Consider the following 12,391-nt stretch of genomic DNA (forward strand, 5'->3'; position numbering starts at 1 on the left):
AAGCACACATGAAACATTCATCAGCAAGTAAACAGTGGAGATTTCCAGCAGCGGAGTGAGTTTAAACTGCTTTCCACCTGCTATCACAGACAAAAACAGGGACTCATCAATCCCGCTCACCCACACACACACACACGCACGCACGCACGCACACACGCGCACGCACACACACACACACACACACACACACACACACACACACACATACACACATACACAAACTCACATCAGGGTGGCAAAATCACTGAAAATCTAAGGACTTCTCTCTTATCAAATCAATGTTGCTATGACAACCGACAAAGAGTGGAGGAGTGAAAGAGTCGACTTTGCGGTTATGTAACTCACAGGCGTAGTAACCTGTGGAGAGTCTGATCAACTATCATTTGTCAGCACAAAATGATCTGCCGATAAAATGCTGATTCCTGCAGACTAACGATGTGTCACGTATCTGGTCATCTTTTGGTTTTTTCATCTGGAACAAACTACTGTGTGGCCAAAAATAAATGAGATCTTCACAGCTGAAGGCCTACTGTTGACATGAGGCCTGTTGCTGCATAAATAACAAATAGGAGCAGGACATCAAGAACATCAAGATGAACGTTCCAATAAGAAAACCTGTTTCACAGCAGCACCCTGATCTAACAGCTGTATAATTCCTGATGAAGGTTGATGTTTGAGGTCTGACCTGTCCTAAGTTTGGTTTGTAAATATATGTCTGCTGTGTCTATAGCAGTGAATCAGTATAAGCTGGCTCACTGCATGTATTAGTATGTGAGATCACACCTCACTTGCACATACAGCTCTTGTTCAGTATGAATGAGAGCAGTGTTCTGCTATCCGTGGCTGCCACTAGTAATAATGCTGATCACTGATCCCCAGGTACCAGAGGAGCATTCGCTAGCGTGAAAACACACAGTCACAAAGGGGCTCCTCTTTTCAATCAGGTGAGACTTCAGTTTAAATTATCAATTTTTATTTTAATTTGTATAATAAATAAATATATGGTGATTCTTTCTTGAAGGAAAGGAAAGTTTATTTACATAGATTCATTCAGGTAGAAAGGAATGTGCTTCACAGAATAATTTTTTTTTAATTAATTAGGAGAAAAAATGTGTTAATAACATGTGAAACTGTTGAAACTAGAAACTGCAATATTGAAAAACGCAAATCAATAATGCTAAAAACAAGGTCCAGCAATGAGTAAATACATATAGATCACAGTCAGAGAGATAACTCAAAGCAGATGAGACACATCTTAAATTGCTGCAGTAAAGAAGTCTTTTTAAGACGTGGTTTAAATGAACTGACAGGTACTCAGAAAGCTTGTTCCACAGTTGAGGAGAAGAGAAACTAAAAGCTGCTTCAGCTTGTTTACTATCCCAGTGTACCTGAGGGGTCAGGATGCTTCATAATGTACAAATAAATCAATCGTGTTTTTTCTCCTAAGACCATGTAGAGCATCCTCCACCAGGAGAAGGATCCTTCGCCACGCCGGAGGCAGTGCAGTAATCTGTGGATCGGTGTGAAGTGCTCTATTTTCTCTGTGTTGGGGTTGAAAAAACTGTGAGATTATGATACACCAGTGTGAGTGTGGAGCCCCACTCTGGTGGCAGCTTTGATGAGTTCCCTCATGATTGTTGATCAACAGGTCATGAGGAGAGGACTCAATCTCAACACTATGGTGGTGAACCGGGTGGAAGAGGGTTCAGACAGCACCGTGATCAAATTATAGCTAATGGTAGCGGAGAAGATAGACAGGAGAAAAAGATAAGTTTCACATCAGCAGCATGATTGGCTCATATCATGTCACATATGTATTGTGGTGAAACAGCCAACAACTCCGCTCTTTTTCGACCATGGAAAAAGGCTGCGTCGTGTGATAGATGAGTCAGATTTACGCAACAGCACCTTTGTTTGTTTGCTTTCACCCTATTTGAGCTGGAAGCAAATGTTGTGCTGCCACAACTATTGTAACCATGGTGACGGCTGACCATGACATCATTTGCTTGACCTCTATTATGACTGAATGTGTAAAGATGGTCTTCCTTAACATATGCTGAACGCCATAATTACTGACAGAAGGAAACACTTTAAAACAGCAGGAGACACACACACACACACACACACACACACACGAACCTTTCATTTTTATTTTTTATTTTCTCTTCAACCTCATAACCTGAAACGTCCACCTTTTATACTGCTGAAAATTACTGCCAGTGTTGACCCTCTTCTAACTAAGATATTGGCTGAATGTTGTGAGTTGTTCAGGCATGTATTCCAAACGATAATTCCATTTTTAGATTATTTTAATTGAGGAACAAATTCAGAAGACATAGACATCTGTGACTGGATGCACTCTGTGTGTGTGTTGGACTGGAGCTGGTAGGACAGAAGCTGATATTTAATCAGTTTCCATTTACATCCTGACAACCAACACACAGACCAGCACAAACTGATGCTGAACCCAAATATAACTATTCCACTCAACAAAAATCTAAACGCAACACTTTTGTTTTTGCTCCCATTTTTCATATAATGGACTTAAAGATCTATAATTCATTCCAGATACACAATATTACCATTTATCTCAAACATTGTTCACAAATGTGTCTAAATGTGTGATAGTGAGCCCTTCTTGCTGAGATAATCATGACATCATGAGTAGTGCACAGGTGTACCTTATACTGCCCACAATAAAAGGCCACCCTGAAATGTGCAGGGTTTTTTTGCTTTTTTGCTTTATTGGGGGTCTGGGGACTCAGAACCAGTCACTATCTGGTGTGACCACCATTTGCCTCATGCAGTGCAACACATCTTCTTCGCATAGAGTTTATCAGATTGTCAATTGTGGCCTGTGGAATGTTGGTCCACTCCTCTTCAATGGCTGTGTGAAGTTGCTGGATATTAGTGGAAACTGGTACTAAACTGCCGTATACGCCGGTTTAGACAGATTTGTGAACAATGTTTGAGAGAAATGGTAATATTGTGTATGTGGAATGAATTATAGATCTTTAAGTCCATCTCGTGAAAAATGGGAGCAAAAACAAAAGTGTTGGGTTTATATTTTTGTTGAGTGTAGTTCTCTTCTTGCTCCCGATGTTTGTTTGCTTGATGCCAATTGGATAAAATTATGTCAAAGTAACTAAAGAAAAAAAATGTTTCACGGCGGAAAACTGTCACAAAAAGTCTGTTCCAATGCTCACTTCCTTGGCACAAATCAGAGACAGAGGAAACTGACCAACTCGTTTTGAATGGTCAGTACCTCTTTACATGTGAATGGATGAATTATGATTACACTGGGATAGTGTGTAATTCAATTAGAAAAGCACATGTTCACAGACATGAACCAGCCCCACACTGCAAAGACACACACATGTTCCCTCAGGTTGATAAAAGGGAGAATGACAGACAGACAGACAGACAGACAGACAGACAGACAGACAGACAGACAGACAGACAGACAGACAGACAGACAGACAGACAGACAGACAGACAGACAGACAGACGATGGCTTACATGCAGCCTTTGCTGTAGCATCACTTTTCACTCCTGAACTTTGACCTGAACCAACCATTAAACTGACATTGAGGAAGTCCATCACACGTCAGGAAGTGTGGAGGTCAAAGATTGTCCATATTTCATGAAAAACTAAAACAGCAGGCAAAGGCTTGGAAAAAACCTGATTCCATTTTTTTTTTTTTGAAAAGTGAAGACCGATAACCGTGTTATAACCAATAGCTGATGACTAACCCTAACCCTAAACTACCCTGGTCACCATGATTGCATGATCATTGCTACTCAATACCCGCATTCATAGTTTTATCGTCCATAAAAGTGCATCTAAAAACCGTCATGTCCTCTCAGTTTCTATTTCCTCTGAGGAGAGAAGGTGGAAACCATCTGGAGGTAAGTTGTTGTACAGTAAACCAAGGCCAAGGTTACAGTCACAGTGCTTTCATAAATCATAAGGGTTACCATAGCAATGAAAATAAAAGCTGCTCCTGTGTTGCCATAAAGGCAGTTTAACCTAAGGATTCTGGGATATGAGGTAAATAGAGTCTTTATAGTTACTTGAAACTGTATAGTTATTTGCATACAGTGACTCTATAAAAGTTATTAATCACTTTTGAAATGTATTCCCATGGCATGCTGTGTAAAATGTCGTGTGAAAAGCTTGTTTGCAGAAATGCATATTTTGAAGTACAGTATCTTAAAAAGTGTGTTGTTCTTCACAAGCACCCTAATAAAGCTAAAATGATGCCGTTTTATTTTCCCTGACAATAAATTAGAACTCTGAGATGAAATTCGAATGTGCTGAAGGTGGAACTCAGATGAAAGGTGATTATTCTAAGCAGGTCAATGATTCCTGTTTGACACAAGGCTTCCTGACACAGTATTGTTGTGTTTCTCCAGGCAACGGATGTCAACCCACCCTTGAGTCTGAAAGCAGAATTAAACACAAAAGAGTCAACTGTTTCAGATGTAAAATATCCACGTACCATTATTCCATTTGGCTGAAGGAGGAGCTGCATGCCTGGACTCATGGTTATTCCATTATTGCATGCACACATATTTACGAAGAGATGATGTAAACCATATACTGTATGTTATTAGCTTAGATCCAGTCACACTAAGTTATAACACACAAAAGTGGAATGCATGCTGGGACACAGACGCTGCACATGAACGAACGCAGCTTTTTTTGTGTTTTTTGAAAAAGAGTTTTAATTTAGGAGTCTGTAATATCAGAGGTAAAACTAAAAACACAGCCTCTGCATAGAGCTGCATAGAGTAATTCGCCATGCAATAATCTACTGTATGTAATGGGCCGGTGACACATTCTGCTTCTACGGAACAAAACAAAAAAAAGTAGATTTGTTGTTAGGCAAACAAATGTTACTGAAGGTCAGCAGACGGTCTTGACATTACAATTTTGAGCTTTCAACATGTTGCACAAAAGAGGCTTTTAGCTCAATTCAATACCGAGTTCCTTCAGAGCAAACACTGGCCAGGACAGATGCACTTTAAAAGGGTAGAAGGAGCGACCGGGCAATAAAGCAGGCAAGTGGGGCAGAAAGAATGGAGGAGAAACACCAAAAATGTCAGAGGGAGTGAGGAAGGCAGCTACATGGGAGATGAAAAATTCTGTGTGTGTACTGTGGTAAAGGTAACAGGAGTAGGTGAGGGAGGGGTGGGAGGGGGGGTGCTCAACATCAAACAACAAGCAAAATATGAGTTTAACCTTTGCAGGAGAGGACAGAAGGATTTGACCCCTGACATCTGTAAAGATACCCTTACTCTGAAATGTCTTTAATAAACACACACACACACACACACACACACACACACACACACACACACACACACACACACACACACACAAACAGGCATGCACTGAGCCAGTGGTGTTCTGTCATTTTTCATTTTTAGTTTTTCTTCAAGGCTCGCTTTGGACTTTTTGTCTCTCCTGTGTCTCATCCAAACCCATGAACGAGTACAGTAAAGTAAAATAAATACACAGCAGTATTAAGGCATAGACAAGCACGTAAGGCTGTGTGATTAAGTTTTAGAGTGCACAATTATTCTCTACTCTTATCTGCCAAATCACAAAGTGGAGCTACACTGGAGACAAATGTCACCTTGTCTCTAATTGAGAAACTGTAGCTTCACTGGGTTTGCTCAGACTATTAGCATTCTGGTTCATTGGTCAGAAGTTATATCGGCATCAACATCAAAACTAAAGACCAGAATACAAATTGGCTTCTCAGCAGTGTCAACAAAGCTGCGCTCGCTCACCCCACTCATCTTCTGTAAGCACTGAAAAGAAGATCATTAACGTTATTGACATGGTGTTTTCATTTGTGGATAATGAAGTGCACCAGATTCAAACTCGTACTGCATTTTTGGTGCTGCCAAAAAATGAAAAACTGCATCAGGAAACACTTGTTGGATCTAATTAGCTAAAAAAAAAAAAAAAGATGTCCTTTTTAACTAACTAAATTTTACCTCAATCTAACACATCATGAGGTCAAACAAAATATAAAGAGGTTTCTATACCTCTGAAAAAGAGGATGTGGAAAGGAGGAGTGGGTCTCAGTAAACCCCTATCAGCAACTTCAACTGTTTGTTCATATAGGGTTATAAAACACTCATACAGTACAAACTTTTACAATCCTGTCGTAGTTCAGTTATGTCATCATGTCCGATGAAAATATTTTCATTTTCTTTGTGTCATATGTGACCCCACGTTTAAAAATGGGGTTGTTTTAATGTACAGAGTGAGAGCATAAGTGGCTTTTTCAGTCCATATTTTGATTTCAAGATAAATGTTTTATCAGCTGATCCATTCGTCAATCATCCGAACCTTATAAAGTTTTTTAACCATCTCTAAAATCAACTCCTGTCTGTATTTTTTCGATGTTTTTTGTTTGTTTGTTTTTGTTCCTTATTGTGACGTGCATCCCGATGGTCTCCTACATGTTGGTGCTTTTTCTTAATACCGACAAAAGAAGACTAAACCCACATTTGGTTTTGGGTTTTCGGGCCTTTTGATGTTAAGCCTGTGATCAGACGGCTCATGGTTTGATCGCTGTCAGGTCGACTTATCGTCTCAGCAGCTGAGGGCTGTTTGTTCGCTTTAACTAAAATAAAAAAAACTTTGCACCATCTCAAGGTCAAACGGGAGTGTGTTCAGTTATAATCAGCTTATCTAACAACACATGCGGTGCGAAGAGAATATTGAGAGAATTTGCATGCGTACTGTGACACACACCAAAACACTCATCCAGGTAGTTATCTATCCCTCCCAGCTGTTAGCCTAAAGCATTGCATATTCAGCTACATAAATATACAGGGCATGTTGGATGTCTGCATTCAGGTCTGGAGCAGGACAGATAAAATTAGGAATCCATGGGTCTCAGCAAACTATGGGGGGGGGGGGACCTGTCCCTTGAAACAGCACACAGACAGTACCTGGCTAGTTGGCTAAGTGATTCTGTCTCATCTGTCTCTGTCTGACCAGACTGGATAAGCAGAGCCATTTGTCTAAAAGAGTCCTGTCAGAGCAGCTCCCCGTCCCGGATGGATAATGAGGGAATACTGTTGGAGGAGGTGACAAAAACATCTCCAGTGGGTGAGCGATTAGTAACGGTTCTTCAAGAATAAAAATAAAAAAAATGGTTGCATTCAGAATGTGCTTGAAGAAAGATGTGCAGCTTTCATGTAATGGTAAAATAAACATTAAAGGTTAGAATTAAGGTCTCCAGCTTGTAAAATATCTTATTTGTCTGATGTGGATAGTAGAAACGGAATTGGTACGATTTCTTCAAACATTTGTTTGTACAGTATATGTACAGCAAGAACACCTCACAACAACTTATGGGGTCTCACGACAGAAATACAAGTGTTTAAAAGGAAGTGAACGAACTCCTAAAGAAGTGTTGATGCCTGTGTAGTGTCATATTCTTAGAAATAAATACAAAACATCTAAACTTCAGTTTTTTTTAATTTTTTGTCTAAATGTTCATGTTGTACAGAGCAACAACTATGTATAGGCAGACATGGGTTTAAGGGTTAAACTTTATTTTGGGGAAACAATCTGAACATACAGATGGCAAACATGTGGCTGTAAAGTTAAGACGGCCTACTGGTTTTACTCTTTCCTCTGAAAGAGTTAAAAACAGGAAGTGGTCTGGTAACCAGGCTACATTCACATTAAGAGGCTGAAGTGAGTTGATTAAAAAAACTTCTTTTTTTTGCCTCAAAGTCTCACAAATCAGACTTTTCAAAGTTGAGTCGAAACAAATCTGTGATCGTTTCATCTCATGGTCGTGCAACCAGCATGAGTCCAATTAGAAAACATGCAGCTTTTTGCAAGTACGTATGTGTTGGGACTGTTGTCATGGGTCAGCACCGACAAACAGAACCACCAGAAGGAAGAGATGACGGCAATAATGGAGATCATCAACAGTTCACAACGTGCTAATAAACGGCTCGCCAAGTGTTTGCTATCCTGCTGAGGGAAAACACCATGAATTCATTCTCTGCTGCCGCATCCATTTGGGTTTGAATACCATGAGCTGTCTCACAAATATGAAGTTTGTTGTTGTTGGTGACACTAATTATTCAAGTCAAAAGGCATGACTGCTGATCCAGAGACAGATGTGTTCTAGAGAGCAGCAAACAGGACACTTCTGATTGGACTGATGGCAGGATGTGACAATAGGAGGACATTTTTGCATTAATTTACTACACACAGAAATTTATCTCATTTTAAATATAGAATCAAAATTAGAGAATGAACAAAATGATGCCCAGGGGAATGTAGACTTGTCCGGCTTTCTTAACAAACACGAGCAGCCAGACAACCTTAGAGCGCAGCGGGCTTCAATGTGATAGTGGAGGTCACATTGCAGCACCAATTAGCTTCTTTGTGGAAACGTCATGACAAAATAAGCAGCGTGAGAGCTGAGACATTTAGCTGAAGAATTACAAAGAAATGAGTTTAGCTTCTAGCAGCAACGGAACAACCAGGGGCAACAGGGAGGTCAGAGGGCGTGAGATGATTAGATTGTACCCTGATGGAATCACACCCCAGTAATAGGCCCAATCTGTGTGTGTGTGTGTGTGTGTGTGTGTGTGTGTGTGTGTGTGTGTGTGTGTGTGTGTGTGTGTGTGTGTGTGTGTGTGTGTGTGTGTGTGTGTGTGTCTGTGTGTTTGTCTGTGTGTGTGTGTGTGTGTGTGTGTGTGTGTGTGTGTGTGTGTGTGTGTGTGTGTGTGTGTGTGTGTGTGTGTGTGTGTGTGTGGGTGTGGGGATAACAGTTTTTACAGTGAGGAAAGTCACAGCTGAAAATCCGAACTTCCTTCCTGTCTGAGCGATATGGCACGCCAACTAAAACACACACTCTCTCTATTTTCATCTGTTTATCACACTGTCTGGATTTGAGGTCAGTGTGCGTGCACGCACACACACAAACACACACACAAACAGCAGATAACCATGGCTCATGTGAGTGATGCGCACACACACACACACACACACACACACACACACACACACACACACACACACACACACTTACACACACACATACACACACACATACACACAAAGCCACAGGAAAGCCTGGGAACGTTACCCACTCCTCCTTGGAGAAACAAAGCGGAGTGAGGGGCAGGTTTTAGCATCTCAGTGGATGATCTGTTCACACTTTATAGCAACAGTGTATGAAAATTCATTCATTCATTCACTTTCTCAACCTGCGTCATCCACTGTAGCAGGTCACGGGGAGCTGGAGTCTATCCTAGCTGGTCTTAGGGCATTAGGCGGGGGAAACTCTGGGCGCAACGCCAGTACACCGCAGAGTCACACAGAGACACAACCACGCACACACACTCATTTCTATGGTCAATTTGGGACCGGCCATTTAACCTGTAGTGCATGTTTTTGGAGGTGGGAGGAAGCCGGAGAACCCGGAGAGAACCCACGCAGACACGGGGAGAACACTCAAACTCCGCACAGAGCAGGAATCGAACCCGGAACCGCCTTGCTGTGCCGCCCCAGTGTATGAAAATGTGTTTGTTAATTTTATCTGCTTAGAGGTATGTTTACCTTTGTATATTTTGTTGTAACAGAATTCTCTCTGTACTGTACTTTTTAACCAGCTGCTTCACAAAAAATTGACATGCGCTATACTGCAAAAACCGATTGGACCCCAAATGCACCACTAGATCAGTTTTGGCACAAGGGAGAGTTTATTGCCACCAAAATGCTCAAAACAACAGGCCCCAACTGTGTCTCATGATTCCTTTGTAAAAAAGCAGGTAAACAGGATGCCCACATAACCGGCACAAGCCCACATAAATGTTAAAAAACATTGAACAAAAACACTTCCCATATTCCATGAACCAACATGTCTGTGATCTCACTATTACTATGCCTTGAAATAAACAGCAGATCAGGGCTTTTAAATGTGGAACATGCCCTCATTCTCTCCTCCAGGCATGTTTTCCCGCTCGTAATTTATCAGGAACAATGCTGACCTCAGCTGGACCAACTACGTTACTGCCATTGTTTGTACACTTACATGCAACGCATCACAGAATACTAAATTATGTTGTCTTCCCTACATCGAGAAAAAGTCTGGCGTACAGAGACAGATGGATGCAGCATAAGGATAAACAGGTACGCAGAATGCTCCACTAATATAACCGACACGTGGTCAAAAGTAAGACAGACAAGCAGAATACAGACTGGAGCGTCCCACGCTTTAGTAATTAGAGTGAAGACACTGCAAGGTTCTTGACTGGCTGAAAGAAAGCTAGATGTGTAACATACACACAACACACCCACATTAAAAAAAAAACAGTAGACACATGCAAAACAAGATGAACACACAGACAGGCAAAGGGGTGTATCCCCTCAGTCTGCGGCTTTTTAGATGAGAAGAGAGGGAAGACAGCAGGGACGGAAAGAGCAAAGAGGAGAGGAGAGGAGAGGAGAGGAGAGGAGAGGAGAGGAGAGGAGAGGAGAGGAGAGGAGAGGAGAGGAGAGGAGAGGAGAGGAGAGGAGAGGAGAGGAGAGGAGAGGAGAGGAGAGGAGAGGAGAGGAGAGGAGAGGAGAGGAGAGGAGAGGAGAGGAGAGGAGAGGAGAGGAGACACAACATTGGACTGAATTTCATAAGAGATGGGATGAGGCCAGATGAGGAAAAGATAAATGCAAGGAGAGGAGGGGAGAAATGGAGTGTGAGATGAAAGAGAGAGGAGGAGGAAGAAGAGGAGGAAGGCAGATCAGACAGGAAAGGGACAGCCAAAAAATAAGGGTAGTAAAGTGCAGTGAAGAGAAAGCGAGAGGCAGATGAGAAAAGAGTGGGGGGGACGGGAGACGCAGCGACCTCATGTGCTCGGCTGCAATGACGCTTTGAAGATCATCTGAAGGTTGTTAGATAAGAGGAAACCAGACAGCGATGGGGGGGTGGGGGGTGGACAGCAAAAGAACAGGGTAAAAGATTGTGAGAGGGATCAGAGAATGAGACAAAGAAAAACAAAATATGTAAAGAAAAAAAAAACAAAAACCAGAAGGAGCAGAGGGTGAGAGGGAGGTGAAAGGGAGCGTGAAGAGATAAGAGGAGGGTAGAGCACCAGAGAGAGAGAGGACGAGAGTGATGAAGGCCACAGAGGAAATGATTCAGTGTGTGTGTGCGTGTGTGTGTGTGTGTGTGTGTGTGTGTGTGTGTGTGTGTGTGTGTGTGTGTGCACTGTTTTAAGTGAACATGAAGGAAGCATACATGAGTTTTTGCACAGTGTGTGTCTATTTCAGCACACATGTAAAAATGTTTGTAAGTGTGTGTGTGTGCGTGTGTGTGTGTGTGTGTGTGTGTGTGTGTGTGTGTGTGTGTGTGTGTGTGTGTGTGTGTGTGTGTGTGTGTGTGTGTGTGTGTGTGTGTGTGTGTGTGTGTGTGTGCCTGCATGCCCGTCTTTGCAGCAGTGATTAAGTAAAATGAACCTACCAGCTAGTAAACACCCGGGGAGGATGCGTCCCATTCCTCAACACACTCCCCCTATCAGTTATGCTCCTCTCCTCTCCTCCTCTCCTCCTTCGGTGCAGTCTTTATTTGTTCTCCTTTACATTATTATCTCAATTACTCTCCCTCTCCATGTCACATTATTATTCATCATCCATGCTTTGTTTCTATCCCTCTTTTAAAATTACTCAAATACTTAATTCAGGTTTATCTTCCTCCCACCATCCCTGCTCATTCCATCAGTGGGCCTGATTGAAGACAGCAGGAGGAACTCACCCTGTCAGAGTCTTTCAGACTGTTGGATGTGCATGAATCTGAAGCCATTGTGTCCTGTTAATAGCGTAACTTTTAGCATCACTAAATTTAGTTATTGTTAATCTGATAACATAAACAGAGAAAACGTTAAATCCGTTAAATGTTAGCATTGTTGCTATGAACTGATGATTTCACCATTTGACTACAAACATATGAAATTTGCCAGGACTGTCTGTTTTGAGACAGTCTTCAAAATCTTAATAGGCGACATGAAATTTTGTCAGAAATAGAATGAAGCCTTCCGTAAACATGTTGTTGTGTAACAATCTCGGTTACACCTGATTGCTGAGCTGCAGGCAGCAGGCCACATTTTACACCAGCACTCTTTAAAAAGTTAAAAATGTCCTCCTGAAACAACCCCAAGTTGCCATGATTTAAAAAAAAAACAAAAACAGGTTCTTGTGACTTTTAATGCAGTGAAATTTAATCCGCCTTTGGCTGTGGATCTCAAAACCCTCATTTAAAAAGGCAAAGTTAGAGAGATCATACAGTCCTGAGAGACTGACCTGTCAGGTCTCTTTGTGTATACGTCGACGGCAAACGACAAAACA

Source organism: Antennarius striatus, chromosome 12 (genome assembly GCF_040054535.1).
Source record: "Antennarius striatus isolate MH-2024 chromosome 12, ASM4005453v1, whole genome shotgun sequence".
Taxonomy (NCBI): domain Eukaryota; kingdom Metazoa; phylum Chordata; class Actinopteri; order Lophiiformes; family Antennariidae; genus Antennarius; species Antennarius striatus.